The 15,941-nt window shown below is 41.3% G+C and overlaps 1 protein-coding gene across 8 annotated transcripts in view; it reads left to right on the top strand.

The window, feature by feature from the left end:
• Positions 1-2,128: 2,128 nt before the first annotated feature.
• The window catches only part of AKAP13 (A-kinase anchoring protein 13), a 323,926-nt gene continuing 310,113 nt past the window's right edge, over positions 2,129-15,941 (top strand). For all 8 annotated transcript variants that reach the window (XM_045813170.2, XM_045813172.2, XM_045813169.2 and 5 more), the window contains exon 1: positions 2,129-2,264. The gene's annotated coding sequence lies outside the window, so the exon portion shown is untranslated. The remainder of the gene's footprint in view (positions 2,265-15,941) is intronic.

Here is a 15,941-nt window from a genome sequence, read left to right as displayed (position 1 = left end):
TTTTAGATAGGGCAGCCAAGCATGTTTCCTTAGGGCTTCCCAGAGAAGACAAAGAGCTCAGCTGTCCAGAAAATCTAGAGAAGACCCTGCTTCTCAAAGTAGGGTCCCAGACCAGCAGCATCAGTATCAGCTGGGAGCTTGTTAGATAGGCAGAATTCCGGATCCCACCCCAGACCTTCTTAGTCAGAATCCACATATAACAAAATCGGCCAGGTGATTTGTAGCACAGTAAATTTTGAAAAGTGCTAGGCTCGCGACCACTGGGTGCAGCATGCAGCCCACAGGAAAGGTGTAAATTCTGCTGAGGTGGGGAGCAGGGAATGATGTTGTCAGCAGTCACTAGAAAGATGACATGGTAACATTTATCTGCTGCTGCCTTTGTAACGGAGCAGCCAGGCTCTAGGAGAAGACCCTGGGATTATCACATATGACAGTCTAAGTGATTTTCTGGGTTAGCTCCCTTGCTTTCCAGGAGACCGAGGCTCTTGAGGAATGGCCTGTTCATGGTGGGCTCCTTTGTGGCAGAGTCAGGGCTAGGATCTAGGAGACTCTGTTCTCCATGCTGTCTTTCAAATATTGGCAAGGACAGAGTAGAGTGAGTGTTGAGGTGGGTGGGCAGCACGACGACATAGTTGGAAGATAGTTTCACGTGAAGCACTGGGAATGTTTGGCCTTGGTTTTTCCTTCTGTGAAGGTGAACTAGGAAAAGGCTAGGAACATTTCTAAGAGTTAAAGTCACCCCGCAATGGAAGTGACTGATTCATGTAGTAAATACAATACCCCTCTCTCAGGTATTCAGTGTCTGGTGGAGAGCTTCCCTGGGCTAGGGTTTTCAAAGACTCATGTTCTTCCTTCCTTCCTTTCTTTTCTTTTCTTTCTTTCTCTTTTTTTCTCTTTTCTTCTTTCTCTCAGTCCATACTCTCTCTCTTCCTTCCATCCTCTTTCTCCCTCCATTCCTTCCTTCCTCCCTTCCTTTTGCCACATCCTATACCAGTATTTTTTAAATGGACATACAAAATATATGTGTAAACTGTGCAAAGCATTTAATCTTAAGTGCACAGCTGGATGAATTTTCATATATGTCTATAACTTTGTTATCCACCATCTAGATCAAAATAAAGAGCACTTCCATTCTCCCTTCTGTTCCTTCTCAGCCAATAATCCTTCTACCCCTAGGTAACAACTGTTTTTACTTCAATCACTACCAATTTGCACGGTCTTCAACTGCATATAAAGTGTCATTTTTTTTACTTAATATTTTTCTTTAATTAGATTCATTTTTAATAGCTTTCTATTTGATCTACGAAATAACATCAATGAATAATGGTCTGATATGATAGGCGTATTTCCTTCTAATACAGTGAAACACACACTGACACACACAGACACACACCTATCAAAATGAAGTTTCTTCGAACCAACGGACCACACTTTGTTTCTCAAACGCCACCAGAGGATTTCTGAGGTCCTTTGCAACTGGAAGATTGTGATTGAGTAGCCAAAAGTTCATGGAATGCCCTGTCAAAATCCTCATGCCGCCAGAGAGCCAGCCTTGCGTGCAATGATCCATCCATCCAAACACTTGTTGAATGCCTAAAAATGACGCTCAGAGGCACTGACCCACAGAAGACTAAACCCCACTTTCTGATTGCAAGTGGAAGTAAATAGATGAGTAAATCATTTCAGTACGTTTGTGGGTAACTGCTATAGTCAGGTAAGCACTGGCACACAGAGGCAGGGCGGTTTCCGGAGACGGGGCGGAGACGAGAGGGTGGGTGGGCATTTTCCAGAGAAGCCTCGGCCAGCCACCCAGCTCGGATCACTTTGCCGCCGCACAGCAGCGGCGTGCAACCTCAGCCTTCCTTAGCAACCTGAACGCACCGCCCAGGTGCTTTCCTATTGGCTTCCCGGAGCTTGATGGGCAGCTCTTCAGTGCAATCCCAGCTCGCGGACCCTGGCTCCGCGCTTACTCACGGGAGGGCTCGTAGGCGTTACTACCCTCCCCAGGTGCCCCGCCCATGCCCGAGCGGCTTGTGGCGCATGCGCGGGAGGGCTGGAGCTGTGTGCAGGGCCAGCGCGGAGCCGGAGCAACCGCGGTGAAGCTACTGGGCTCCGCTGAGACCGCCGTGCCTGCTGGTCGCCTCGGCCGCCGCTGCCTCAAGCCGTCGCCGCCGCCGGGTGAGCGGCTGCCTATTGTCCTTCTCGGCGGCGAAGGTGCGGAGCTGCTCCGGCTGGGCCCGCGGGGGAGCCCCGGGCGCCTCACGGTGAGAGCGCAACTTAGTTGGCGGAGTTGGGGGAAGTTTTGTGATTTGGGGAGGGGTCGCGGGCCAGGCGCGCGGGCCCCTCCCCCTGCGGCCGCTCCTCGGGGCCGGGGCCCGGACCGGAGTCGGGAGGGGGGCGGGGCGGCGGGGCGAGCAGGGGGCGGGCGGGGATGACGGGGCGGTGGGGGGCGCCCCCCGGCCCCCTCCTCCCCCCACGTCGCCCCCACGCTCATTGTCTGCTCCGGGGCCGCGCCGCGCCTCCCCGCTCCCGCAGCCCGGCTTCGGGGCCGTCGCCGCTCCCGGGGCGGGGGGCGCGGCCGCGGGGGTCCCCTCGGGCGAGGCCGGCTCCCCGGGCGCCGGGAGCCGCGCCCCTTCGAGGGTACCTCCTGTTGCCCGGCTCCGCGAACAAGTGCTGCGGAGGCGAGGGAGCGGCTCCCCCGGGCCGACGCGGACGGTAAACACTCCGGGCCGCACCCGCCTTCGGGGGGCGCCTTCCACGCCCGCTCCTGGGCCGCGCGAGTCGGGGCCGCGCCGCCGGAGGGGACCCGCTCTGGGACTGTGCAGCGGGCTCCGCTCTCCACCGAGTTCAAGTGCAGCCATACTTTGAGACCAAACAAAACATTTCTTTTCTTTCTTTCTTTCTTATCTTTTTTTTTTTTTTTTTGGCTTACTGACACTTTTTTTTTTTTTTGCAAAGTCAACCAATATGAGAAGAGGTTTGTTTTTTGTTTTGTTTTTTTTAATGAGGAAAACCCTCAATTTTTCTTACCTAGAAGAAAGGATAGACAGTTTTTTTTTACTTTTTGTTTTTTTGGAAACACGTAGTTTTTACAGCAAAATGATTTCATCACATTTAAGTTTTTAAATGTTACTCTGAACTGAGGAATTCACAATGAAAGTTGGATTGAGCAATATTTTGGTGTTCGTTCTCAGCTTTTACACTCCTGGGTGAAGTTATTTTGGGAGTTTATTGCCTCAGGCATATACAACTAAAGGAAAAAGCAGTGTGCCCTTTTTTTCTTATTCCAATACACCCCCCCCCTTTGTTTTCTGAAGAAGCATCTTATTCTATTTTTCTAAACCGTTGGATCAGATCAGAACAAATGCTGCGTGCAGTTTTTGAAAGATGATTTTTTTAAGTTTGTAAAGGAATTATGATCAGCTGAGATAAATCACTGTTCTAGTTCTTGTATTCCTTGGTCTCTTGGGAGATTTGCAGGCTGCATTAAATACAAGCCTTGTCAGGTTTGGGGTTCGATTCTACTGACTTTGGTTCATTTGGCTTATGGTGTGAGAATAATTTGGCTTATGTTTAAGTCCCCCAGGTGGAACTAGCTTAAGTGTCTGTCGGGTTGGTAGTGGAACAAAATGACCAGAATGTGTTAAAATCCGTTTTTAATATCCCATTGCCACCTGCTATGTTAAAAAGAAAAATTTGAGAAATACTGTGTGTCAGTTTGATTTCTCATTCGAAGTGAGTAATGTGGGGAAGTGTTGGGTTTTTCTAGGTCGGTTGGCCTTGTTTTGCTTTAAAAAATCAACTTTCTTCACCTGATGAAGCTAGAGACAAATGTCTTTATGGCATAAGCATTGTACTTTTAAACTGCAACAACAAGGTCACTTTGAGGAGTCACAATTCTTGCTCTTACAGCTTCCCTTCCTGGTTGTGCAGTTGTGTATGCGTAGGTGGGACGATTGTGTGGATGGAGGTTGACAGAGGTTGGAAGGGTTGTCAGGGAGGGATGTCGTGTAAACAAATACTACTTACCGCAAAACGTGACAAGTAGGCCAGTTGCTTTTCTTCTTTGAGCTGTGATACCATGTTATACATACTTTTGTTTTAGGATTTCTCACACACTTCATTTATTTGCCTGACTAATGGTAACTGTATATGTAGTATAAATGGACTCCTCTAGTCTGTTAACTCTTTGAGGGCTGTGATGGGCCTTAGTTCTTACTTCGTTTTGTCCTCTCTTTGCCAGGAAGGACCCTTAACACGGTGCAGGTGTTCAGTATGTGTTTGAAATGGGTGAAGTGCTTTTGTACTAAGCTAGTGGTAGTGCACGTAGAACCACTAACTCTGGGAACTTGTCCAAAATGACGGTTCACTTGCAGATCTGTGATGACATTTAGTTTACTTTAAAAGGATTTCAAACCTCTCTTTTTATCTGTTAATTACTCCTTGAAAAGAAGTGAAGTTTAAATAGTGTGCTGGATTTTCAAAATGTTCTTATTTAGAAGTTTTCTCCCTTTTCTGATGAAATGATTAAGACTGCTGGACAAATCATTTCATATCTCTACCTATTCTTTGGTGAAATGGGGAGGTAGCACAGTTTTGAAGAATACACATTTTTTGTAGCTAAGTACATTTGAGTTCCGATCCCCACACTTCCATGCACTAGTTGTGAGCCTTGAGCAGGTCACTTAATCCCTCAGATCTTCTGTGTCCTACCGAAAGGTGTAGTAACATACTTTGCAGGTTCTTTGGAATAACTGAAACTATGTGAGGTACTTCGTATTGTGCCAGACATTAAGTAGGTGCCTATTACCTGGTAGTTGTAATGATAATAATTTTGATACCTTTTCATGTAATTTGAAGCAGTTTTAGAAGTCTGATGCTTCTGGGTTTAGAGTTTAGCTATTTCTTTCATAAAGAAGGAATCCTTCTGAGAATTGAGTGTCTTTAGTTGAATGCAGTTTTTTGTTTTGTTTTGTTTTAAAGGAGCTAGTCGAACTGAATGTTAATAGAAACTGTTTTCTTCTCATGACCTTAACAGGTGTTTGAATGGGATTTGCAGAGTGTTTGAATGGGAAATGCATAGTCCACTATGCATTTCTAGTGTTTAGGAAATGGTGAGAGATGGATTGTTTTCAACACTTGTAATAGGATATCCGAGTTATTTAGTCAGTTCCAGCTTTTGTACCTTATTTTACTTCAGTCTTGAAAAATAATTGATAGGGATTATGACTACATTTTTCAAACACGTGTAAGATAGAACTGGACTGGGGGTTAATACAGTGTTAGCACAAGTCAGCGATGTTAGGAAATCGCTCACTTCCCCTTCAAGATAACACCTTTGAAGGTGCCACCATTTGTGGGAGGAAGCAGTGATTTAAATCTGTTATACCAATTCAGTTTACACTATTCACAGTGCCAAATGGAGTAGATATATTCTAGAACCTGTAATCAGGACATTTCTGTATATTGAATCTCATCTTTCCATTAGTTTTCTTATAAAATAAGGGTAAAAAGTTAGACATGGAGGTTATAGTAAACCTTCAAAAATTTTATCTGATCAGAGTCACAGATCAAAGAAAAAACATACCTGACAAAGCTAGATGAATAAACTTGGACTTTTTGATAATCCTTTCTTTTAAAGTTAATATTTAAGTGCACTTGAATAGACTTGATTATTACTGATTGGGACAGGGGTCCATTTGGAAGCAGTGCTCCTGAGTTATTGTCAGCTTGTCTTACCACTGTAAATGAGGAGAGAGGGGGAAGATGTTAGTCTTCTTCATATGTCCCCCCATTTATGGTCTTGAAGTCCACCTGTGGGTTGATTGGGACATAATAAATAGAAGATGAATAGATAACTCATTTGGACTGCCTGGTACTGAGATACTGTGATTGTATGAAGGTTTATGTGGAACAGTAGTGTGCTTTCCTTTTTTTAGCTCTTCAGAGCTGTGTTCAGAGCCTGGCAAAGGTGGGTATCTGTGTTTTTGTGATGTTGGTATTGGGTTGGGGAAAAGGAAGAAGTGTGAGGAATTAACCACTTATGTCACTTTGTAGGCTCTTCTTTTGGAAACCATGTTTTTGAATTTTCACTTCTGATAATATCATAAGCCCGTATTTGGTCATAGCCTCTACTGTCCAAAATGGCCAGTTATTCCTGAATGGTTAGGAATTAAGTAGGTATGTCACACTGTCATCGATTTGTCTTTTAGACAACTAAAGATGTCAAGTTAGGGAAAAGCATGTAGGAGTTATGTAAAGAATTTTGTAGAACCCAAGATTGATTCTCTGATGGTAATCTCTACTAAAAAAAAAGCACATGATATGGAGCCACATGTCTGACTTCACATCCAGACTTGGCCGTTTATTGACTGTGTGTCCTTGAGCAAGCCACTTCATCTCTCTCAAACATAAGAGCCTTGTAAACTAAAAGCAAATTTAATATTAATCATCTCCTATCACATAACTACTGTTGGGAGAAACTTATACGGTAAAATACTATACAGATGCTATGTCATTTTGTAACTTTATTGGTTGGCTGTGGGTTTGGATAAAGTTCAAATCCTAGTTGAAAAGAGGAAACTATCCAGCTATGTTGGTCTTTCTTTTCTTTTCTTTTCTTTTCTTTTCTTTTCTTTCTTTAAATAAAAGATAATTAAAATATGCTCTAATTATTGTCATTTTCCTTGCTTGGGAAAATTGATATGTTTTTCTTTGGCTCTTCTCAGTTTTCCTTTTACTACATATTTGTCATGGATTATTTTTCTAAACTCTGAAGAAATTTCAGTTCACGGTGCTTGCTGTTAGACCCAAGTTACTGTGAAATCATAGGAACTGACGTTGGATGCCAGTTCTTGAAGTCAGGTTAAACCACAATAAACAGCGAACAAAGAATGTCTGAATATTTTAATAGTACAAAAGAAGCTACTGTAGTTATCTGATGTCTACTGACTCATTTTCTAAAATAATTTTTTTAATTGTTTATTCAAATCGGGAGTGTGCCTTGTCTGTGCCAGATGCTATACTGTGTGTCTTACTTACATTTCTTATTTAATTTTGGGGAAAAAAAAAAAAAAGCAGCAGCTATGAGGCAGGCATTGTTAAGCTGTTTAAGTATGGGGAAACAGACCCAAAGTGACAGTGATCACGTAGGTATTAAGCTAAAATTTGAACTCAGATAATTCTGGCTCCAGAGGCTAGGCTTTTCACAGTATTGATGCTATCCCCTGGAAAAAGTACATTTTTAAATAAAAGTTTGTTGAAATACTGTTTATAATATAAAATGTGCCTGTTTTAAGTATATAGAGTTTGATGAGTTTTGTCAAATGTATCCAAGCTGATAACAGCACAATCAAAATAAGGAGCATTTCCATCATTCCAGAAAATTGCCCTTGCAACTGTCTGGCCAGTTCCTCAACCCTTACTGCATTGCCTACCTTACCATGGGCAACCACTTGTCTGCTTTCTGTCATTGTAGTTTTGTCTACATGAGTGGTCCTCAAACTATAGCTCTCAGGCCAAATCTCGCCTACTGCCTGTTTTTGTAAATAAAGTTTTATTGGGACATAGCAATGCTCATTTGTTTGTGGCTGATTTGGTGCTGCAGGCACAGTAGAATAGTTATGAGACCATGTGGCCCACAAAGCCACACTTTATTTACTGTCTGGCCTTTTACAGAAAAGGTTAGTGTTCTACATAACCAAATGAAATAGTCACATCAAGGAAATTAACAATTCTATTAACAGTATTCAGTGCATATTCAACTTTGCCTATTTGTCTTGCAAATATCTTTTTATAGTTGTTTTAAAAATTTTTTTAACCAGGGCAAAATCAGGGTTTACTCAGTCATTGTTTTCTCTTTAGTCTTTATTTTCTGATTTATTTTAATGTATAATTTATATTCAGTAAAATTCAGTAGCATTCTCTGAGTTTTGGCAGATGTAGACATTCACATAACCACTATTTCAATGAAGATACATATGGAATGGTTCCTTTATCCCCCAAAACAAATTTTTCGAAGCCCCTTTGTAGTCAACCCGTTTTCCACTCTCAGACCTGGACACTATTGATCTGTTTTCTTTCTCAGTGGTGTTTTGCCTTTTCAAAATGTCGTGCAAATGGAGTCATACAGAATGTAGACTTTTTATTTTCGTTTGCCTAGTGACTAATGATGTTAAGCATCCTTTCATGTGATTATTTGCCATTTTTCGGGAATGTGTCTGTTCAGATCTTTTACCCATTAAAAAAATTGAATTGTTTGCTTTATTATTGAGTTTTGAGAGTTCTTTTTTTTTTTTTGAAGATTTATTTTAGAGGGGGAGACAGAGAACATGCTTGATCAAGAGTGGGGGGAGGGGGTGAGGAGCAGGGGGAGAGGCAGAGTGAGAGTGAGTCTTCAGCGGACTCACACTGAGCGCAGAGCCCCATGTGGGGCTTGATCTCAAGACCCTGAGATCACAACCTAAGCCAAAACCGAGTCGGACGCTTAACTGACTGTGCCACTCAGGTGCCCTGAGAGTTCTCTATATATTCTAGAATCAGATACGTGATTATTGTTTGCAAATACTTTCTCATAGTCTGTGTCTTATCTTTTTATTCTCTTAATGTCTTTTGAAGAGCAGTCTTAATTTTGATAATGTTGAAGTTGTTTTTCTTTCATGGATCATGTTTTTGGTGTAGTGTCTGAGAAATCTTTGCCTGACCTAAACGAAAAGACTTTCTCTATACTTTTTCCCAGACGTTTTATAGTTTAAAATTTTACATTTAGGTTTATGATTGACTTTGAGTTAATTTTTCTAAATGTCTCAAGGTATGGATTGAGATTTATTTTTTTGCTTTTAGATAAGCAGTAGTTCCAGCAACTTTTTTTTAAAGGATTTTATTTTATTTTATTGTTTGAGAGAGCATGTGTGTGAGCGGGGGAAGGGTTGGAGGGAGAGGGAATGAGAGAATCTCAAGCAGACTCTCTTCCCACTGAGCATGGAGCTGAATATGGGACTCCATCTCGTAATCCTGAGATCATGACTTGAGCCAAAGTCAAGAGTTGGACGCTTAAACACACAGCCACCCAGGTGCCCCCAGCAACGGTTTTTGAAGACTTTCTCTATTGTATTACCTTTTTTGAAAGTCAATTGATTATATACTTGTAGGTCTATTTCTGTATTCTGTTACATTGATCTGAGTCTTTCATTTCACCATTACCATACTGTTGATTGCTGTAGGTTTATAGTAAGTCTTGAAATCAGCTAATGTGGTTTCTGTAATTATTATACTTTTTCAGAAATGTTTTTGGGTATTCTAATTGCTTTGCTTTTCCAGGTACATTTTAGAATCAGCTTGTTGATCTCTGTAATCCTGCTGTGATTTTTGATTGGCATTGCATTGAATCTGTAAATCGGGAGAATTGATATCTTAATATTGAGCCATGAACATGGTATATCCCAGGACCATTTTTGGTATTTTCTTTAGTGTTTTGTAGTTTTTAGTAATTGGATCTTTCATATATTTTGTGAGATTTATATATGTATCATGTTTTCTGGTGCTGTTGTAAATGATGCTTCTAAAATTTCAATTTCCAGTTGCTAGCATATAGAAGTAGGATTAAATTTCGTATGCCAACCTTGTGTCTTACAACCTTGCTAAACTCAGTTTTAGTTCTAGAGGCCTTTTTGTAGATTCTTTGAGATTCTCTGCATAGATTGTAGTGTCATCAGCAAATACAGGCAGTTTGATTTCTTCCTTTGCAGGCTGTATATTTTTATTTCTTACTTTATTGAATTGGCTAGGACCCCCAGTATGATGCTGAATAGGAGTTTTGAAAGTGGATATCCTTTCCTTATGTTAGGGAGCAGAAAACATTCAGTGTTTCACCTTAAGTATGATGTTACAGGCATATTCTAGAGAGACCACTGCAATAAAGTGAGTATCACAATAAGGAGAGTCACATTAATTTTTTGGTTTTCTATTACATGTAAAAGCTGTGTTTATACTGTAGTCTATTAAGTGTGTAAAAGCATTCTGTTTTTAAAAAAGTCTATACTCTAATTAAAAATACTTTATTGCTAAAAAATGTTAACCATCATCTGAGCTTTCAGTGATTTGTCATCACTGATCACGTATAATCATAACATATAATCACAATGCACAAGTTTGAAATACTCCTGCAAGATTTACCAAAATATGACACAGAGACACAAAGTGAAGCAAATGCTGTTGGAAAAGTGGTTCCCAGAGACTTGCTCGGTGCAGGGTTGCCACAAACCTTCAATTTGTAAACGATGCAGTATCTGTGAAGTGCGGTAAAACGAGGTATGCCTGTATTTATAGTTTGTTTTTGTATGTGTCCTTTATCAAGTTGAAGTTCTTTCCTGTTTCTAGTTTGTGGAGAGTTTTTATCATGAATGGATATTGAATGTCGCCAAGGCTTTCTCTGCGTCTTTTGGGGCGATCATGTATTTTTTTCTTCTGTACTCTGTTGATGTCTGATTTTGGAACTTTGAACTAGCCTTGTATTCTTGTGATAATCCTGGGTTGGTCATGATGTTTTCTTCATACCTTGTTGGATTCAATTTGCTACTAGTCTTTTTTATTTCTATTTGTTTCCTACTTATGTTCATTAAAAAATTCTTGATTATATCCATAATACTCATAGTAGTTGTTAAGCTTTCTGTTAATCCCATGATGTTTGTTTCTGTGGACTGGCTTTTATTTTGGGTCAAGTTTTCTTCTTTGCGTGTCTAGTGATTTCTTCTTGGATTCTGGAAATAGTGAATTTTAAGTTGTTGATTGCTGGATTTTGCTATTTTATTTATTTATTTTTATTTTTTTATTTTTTTTAGATTTTATTCATTTATTTGACAGAGAGAGACAGCCAGTGAGAGAGGGAACACAAGCAGGGGGAGTGGGAGGAAGCAGGCTCCCAGCGGAGGAGCCTGATGTGGGACTTGATCCCGGAACGCCGGGATCACGCCCTGAGCCGAAGGCAGACACCTAACGACTGCGCTACCCAGGCGCCCCAAGGATTTTGCTATTTTAAAGTGGCATTTCTCAACCTTGGTCATACTAACATTTTGGGCCAGGTAATTCTCTGGGGGCTGTCCTGCGCTTTGTAGGGTGTTTAGCATCATTCCTTGCCCACTAGATGCCATTGTGATAACGAAAGTTGCCTCCAGACACACCGAAAGTCCCCTGGCATGGGGTAGGAATCATCCCTAATATGAGAGGCACTGTTTTAAAGAGGATTGGATTTTGTTTTTGCGGGTTAAGTTATTTGCATGATATTTCTGAAGCTTATTTCTGAATTTTGTAGGATTGGTCTAGAGGACCTTTTACTCTAAGGCTTTTTTCACTCCATTAATTAATCATGAAGACTCTAGTTTCCATTGAAGAATTGGCTGTTCTCTGCCCTAACTGGTCAGAATATGAATGTGTGCCAGCCCTGCGCCAACTCTGGGATTATTTAGCTTATGGTTCTTGGGTCATTCTTTGCCTGCCCCCGTACATTTTTCAACATGCATGTATAGCTTTTTCTTCAGTATCAGATTCAAGGAGGCCTCTGTGTGCTGAGTTTTGAGGTTCCTCAGCCTTCCCAAACTCTTAAGTCTTATTTGTCAACTTGACGAGATTGCCATGCTTTGCCCAGGATCGCCCTCATTGCACCATGTTCCAGTGTGCCTCTAGGCCGAGAAAGCTGGTTGTGGGGCCCATCTCATCTTTTCCCTTCTGTTATGGATTGCAGTCCTTTGCTCCTGTCGTCCAGGTCTAAAAGATGTTGCCTTGTATATTTTGTCTGTTTTTCTAGTTGTTGGAGGGGGTGTTGGCAGGGTAAGTCTGGATCCAGTTACTCCATCATGGTTGGAAACCGAAGTCTCTTTGAAGAGTATACTTTATTGGTGGTGCTGAAAGTCTTGTTGCAGGATTCTTCAAATATTGGGGGGTATAAATATCAAAGAAACACTTCTTAAATGTCTGCTGTGTGTAGCTCGGCCCTTATCTGGTGGGGAATACAGAAAAGTAGATATCTTCCAGGTGAGGAGGGACATACATAGTATATACATAAGATTAATCAAAGATGTGAAATGCCCTAGTGATGAACAGAAGGGGAAAAATCACTGTGGTCTGATATTTTCATACGGAAATGCATTCTTTTACATTTTTGTTCTTTATTGTATCTGTATAATTCAGTCAATGGAAGAGTACTGGTTCTTTCAGATGCATTTGGCAGCTTATTTGCTATGTGGCTTTAGGTAGCTCAGTTTTCTCTTTTGTACAATGGGCATGTAACATCCCTTGTAGTGTTTGTTAGTTTATTCAACACATTTGTGTGCCTTCTGTATGTAAGGTCCTGTTCCAGGTCCTGTTCTGTATGTAAGGTCCATCCAGGTGATGGGGATTCAGTAACAAAGAAGAGGCAGTTGCTGCCATCAAGGAGCTGACATTCTGTAAGGGAAAAAGGAGATAAACGAGAGAGGGGAGCGCCTGGGTGGCTCAGTTGGTTAAGCGCCTTCGGCTCAGGTCATGACCCCGGGGTCCTGGGATTGAGTCCCACGGTGGGCTCCCTGCTCAGCAGGGAGTCTTCCTCTCCCTCTCCTCCCTGCTCATGCTCTCTCTCACTATCTCTGTCACTATCTTTGTCTCTCTCTCAAATGAAATCCTTTAAAAAAAGATAAATGAACAATTTTGGTGATGTCTAGGGGTGATGGTTTTAGGAAGAATATGAGAGTATTAGCAGAAATTGGCGTGGTCAAACAGGACTTTCTGGAGGAGATGAGATTTGAGCAGAGACTGAAGGAAGTGAAGGGAGCAAGCCACCTGAAGATCCCTAGGTATTCCAGGCGGAAGGAACATCGGGCAAAGAGCTTGAGGTGGGAGTATGAACAGGGAGGTTGGTGTGGCTGGAATGGGGCGAGGAAGAGGAGCCACAAAAGGTAATGTATAGGAGGCAGAGGCCCCATCACAGAGACTTTTAAGGATGATGAGAAGCCACTGAAAGGTTTGAGGAAGGAATAACAAGAGCTGATTTCGGTTTTAAAAGTTTCACTGTGCATAGGGAACAGTAGTGGAAACAGGGCGACCAAGAATTTTGCAGTAGTTCACTCTGGAGAAAGGAGATGGTAGCTTGGGTTAGGGTGGCAGCCGTGAAAGTGGTGAGAAGTGATTGGAATCAGTATACATTTTGAAGAGAGAACTGATAGGATTATTTATGGATTGGGAAAAGGTTTCGAAGGGAAGAAAGCAATTCAGGATGATTCCCAGGTGTTTTCCTTGAACAGCTGGGTGAATGGTGCTGTGGTTTCCTGAGGTGGGGACGGGGAAGATGTGAGTGAGTTTTTTGGGAGGACAAAATTGTTATTTCTATTTCTTGGATGTGCTAAGTTTCAGATTGGCGAGATTTTAAGTGAAGATATCAGTAAGTAATTGGATATGCAAATCTGGAGTTTGGGAATGGAGTTTGTACTGGATATAAGAATTAGAGAACTGTAGATAGAGAAGAGGGGCGGTTATTGTGAGAATTAGAGATATATAAACTCCTGGCACATGGCAGGGTCACATGGCATGGTAGCTAGTAATAATAATGGCAGTGGTAAACAACAGCCACAACAGCTGGATATATCTAGGGGGGGTTACCAATGAGTGAAGGAAGAAGGTAGTGGCCTAAACTGTACCTTGCCTATTAAATCCAAGTCAGTTAGGACTGTAAACATGATAAACACTGTTCTCCTCTGAGCATGAGAAAAATATGATTAGTGAAATCTGTTGTACATTTGCAATTTCTGAGGCTATCTGTAATTTTTAATGTGATGCAGGGTGTCATTTGTATATTTCACATATACATAAATCAACACAAGAGAGTCTGGAAGGAGGGTATTGCAGATTGTTTAGTTGTGTTCAAGGAGATGATAGGTAGGGTATTTCTTACCTTTTAAATGTTCTGCAAAGTATATATTTTTCTTAAGTCTTTTTTTTTTTTTTTAAGTAGATGCTACCCCCCCACCCCCCACACATGGGGCTTGAACGCACAGCCCTGAGGTCAAGAGTCGCACACTCCACCATCTGAGCCAGACAGGCGCCCTAGTCTTATTTTTAATAAAGGGAGTTAGTGTTTTTGGAGAGTCCTGCTCAGTTGTTGAGCTTTTGGGTTGATGAATTTCATTTGTTTGTGGTTGCTAACACTGCTTCTTCACATAGCTGGGTCTTTAACTGTGGTCTGTTCTCTTGAAAAGTTGAGCCCTTGATCACAGGGGTCCATCAGGCAAGAGAGTAGTTGGTGGTTTTGATATGGGTCCATAACAGCTCCTGGGGAAATTGTTAGCACGTGTTCTCCCCACCTGGCTAGATGTGGCACTGTTTTGTTCAAAAGGGACATTTTTCAGCACTTGAAATTCTCTCGGAAGGTCACTTGAGATAAATTGAACGGCGCATGATATATTTTTAAAAATCTGAATAAGACTATCAGCATTAACTTAGTTTTTTAGAAGTATTCCTTTTCTCAGGTGATAACTGCTAAAACGGATAGATGTCAGGGGCTTTTTGCAAATTTGACATTTTCTGTAATTTGTACATCACTTCTAAAAACACTCAGTATCGTTTGAATGGTATCTGTAAATAAATCCACCTACCTGGTCTTGCCAGTTGAGTTCTGCTTTGTGTAAAGTAGGTGCATTTCTGGAGTGGGAGAAGGTAGGCCCATTGTGGGATTGCGTGGAAGTAATTCCTGTTACTTTTTACAAGCTGGAAGGAAATGGTTTTTTGCCTCTTGGGTACTTTGTGCACGGCATGGCTGGGCTCAGAATACAAAGGATCTCTGGATGCAACCTTGCAGTTTGGGAATTATTTAGGAAAAAAATGTGGGGACAGGAGTTGAGAACTAGAGTTCTGATTGTTCATTTGGTCACGTGAGGCCTTTGGGGCCTGGCCGAGGTGCTTTCTCTGATGGAGGATTAAGGATCTATATGGGTCAGTGGACAGGAATGACTGAAGCTTTCGCGTCGGCTCTCCTGCTAAAGTGGTGCTGTATGTGTGCCTGGAGCAGGAAATAGTGTGTTTTTAAAAGACATTTGCAGTCTAGGAAGATCTTTTGAGGCAAGCTAGTTCCTAAGAGGTGTTTTCTAAAAACGTGAAGTCACTATAACAAAGACAAAACTTTAACTAGGTGCTTACCTATGCATTGTGCGTTCCTTTACATTCCCTTAATTCCTTACAAGAACCCCATAAGATAGGTATTACTCCCTCCCCTCGCACCTTTTTTGATGAAAAAAATGGGGGTTCAGAGATTTTACTTTGCCTTTTTCAGGGCAATGAACTATAATTTTCGTTTAGGACTTTGTGACTATAAACATACTCTAGTTTTATTATATATGCCATAAGTCACTTTTTTTTTTTTTACTCAGATATAATTATATCCAGAATAGCCAGCTTAAAATTCCGGCTTGTTCATGTTGTAAATAGAAAAATCATTGTGGTCTGCTCTTAGAATTTTCCTGAATTCTTAAAAACATGCTGGGCTTCTATGATTGTGCCTGGAAAGTAGCAGAAACTTACCAGTAAAATTGTATCTTACTTCACATGCAAGAGTTTTGTAGATCAACATTAATAATTAACATTTATACACTCTTTCAGGTCTTCAGAGTGTTTTACAAACAGTTAATTAGTTCATGTTTAATCTATTATTGGAAGTTGAAAAACCAGTTTTTTAGGTTTATTTTAGCAGTACAGGAGTGTTCAGGGTGGGTGCTAAGGAGTAAGTCTTCAGTGAGAAAAATATGCCGGTATTGCACCACGCAGTCTATGAAACATCTTTCCTCAATCCCCTCACTCTTTGCTCAGATCAGCTTATATTAAGTACGTTTTTTGGTTGTACATCTTCTGCTTAATGCAAAGGAATGGAATTATGTGAACTGAAAGAAAGAGCTCAGGATGGTCGGGAAAAAACCTGGGTGGTT

Source organism: Ursus americanus, chromosome 28 (genome assembly GCF_024610735.1).
Source record: "Ursus americanus isolate L20-20 chromosome 28, mUrsAme1.1.p, whole genome shotgun sequence".
In the NCBI taxonomy this organism is placed as follows: Eukaryota; Metazoa; Chordata; class Mammalia; order Carnivora; family Ursidae; genus Ursus; species Ursus americanus.
The sequence above is the reverse complement of the archived record's forward strand: the minus strand, read 5'-3'. Positions and strand labels throughout refer to the sequence as shown.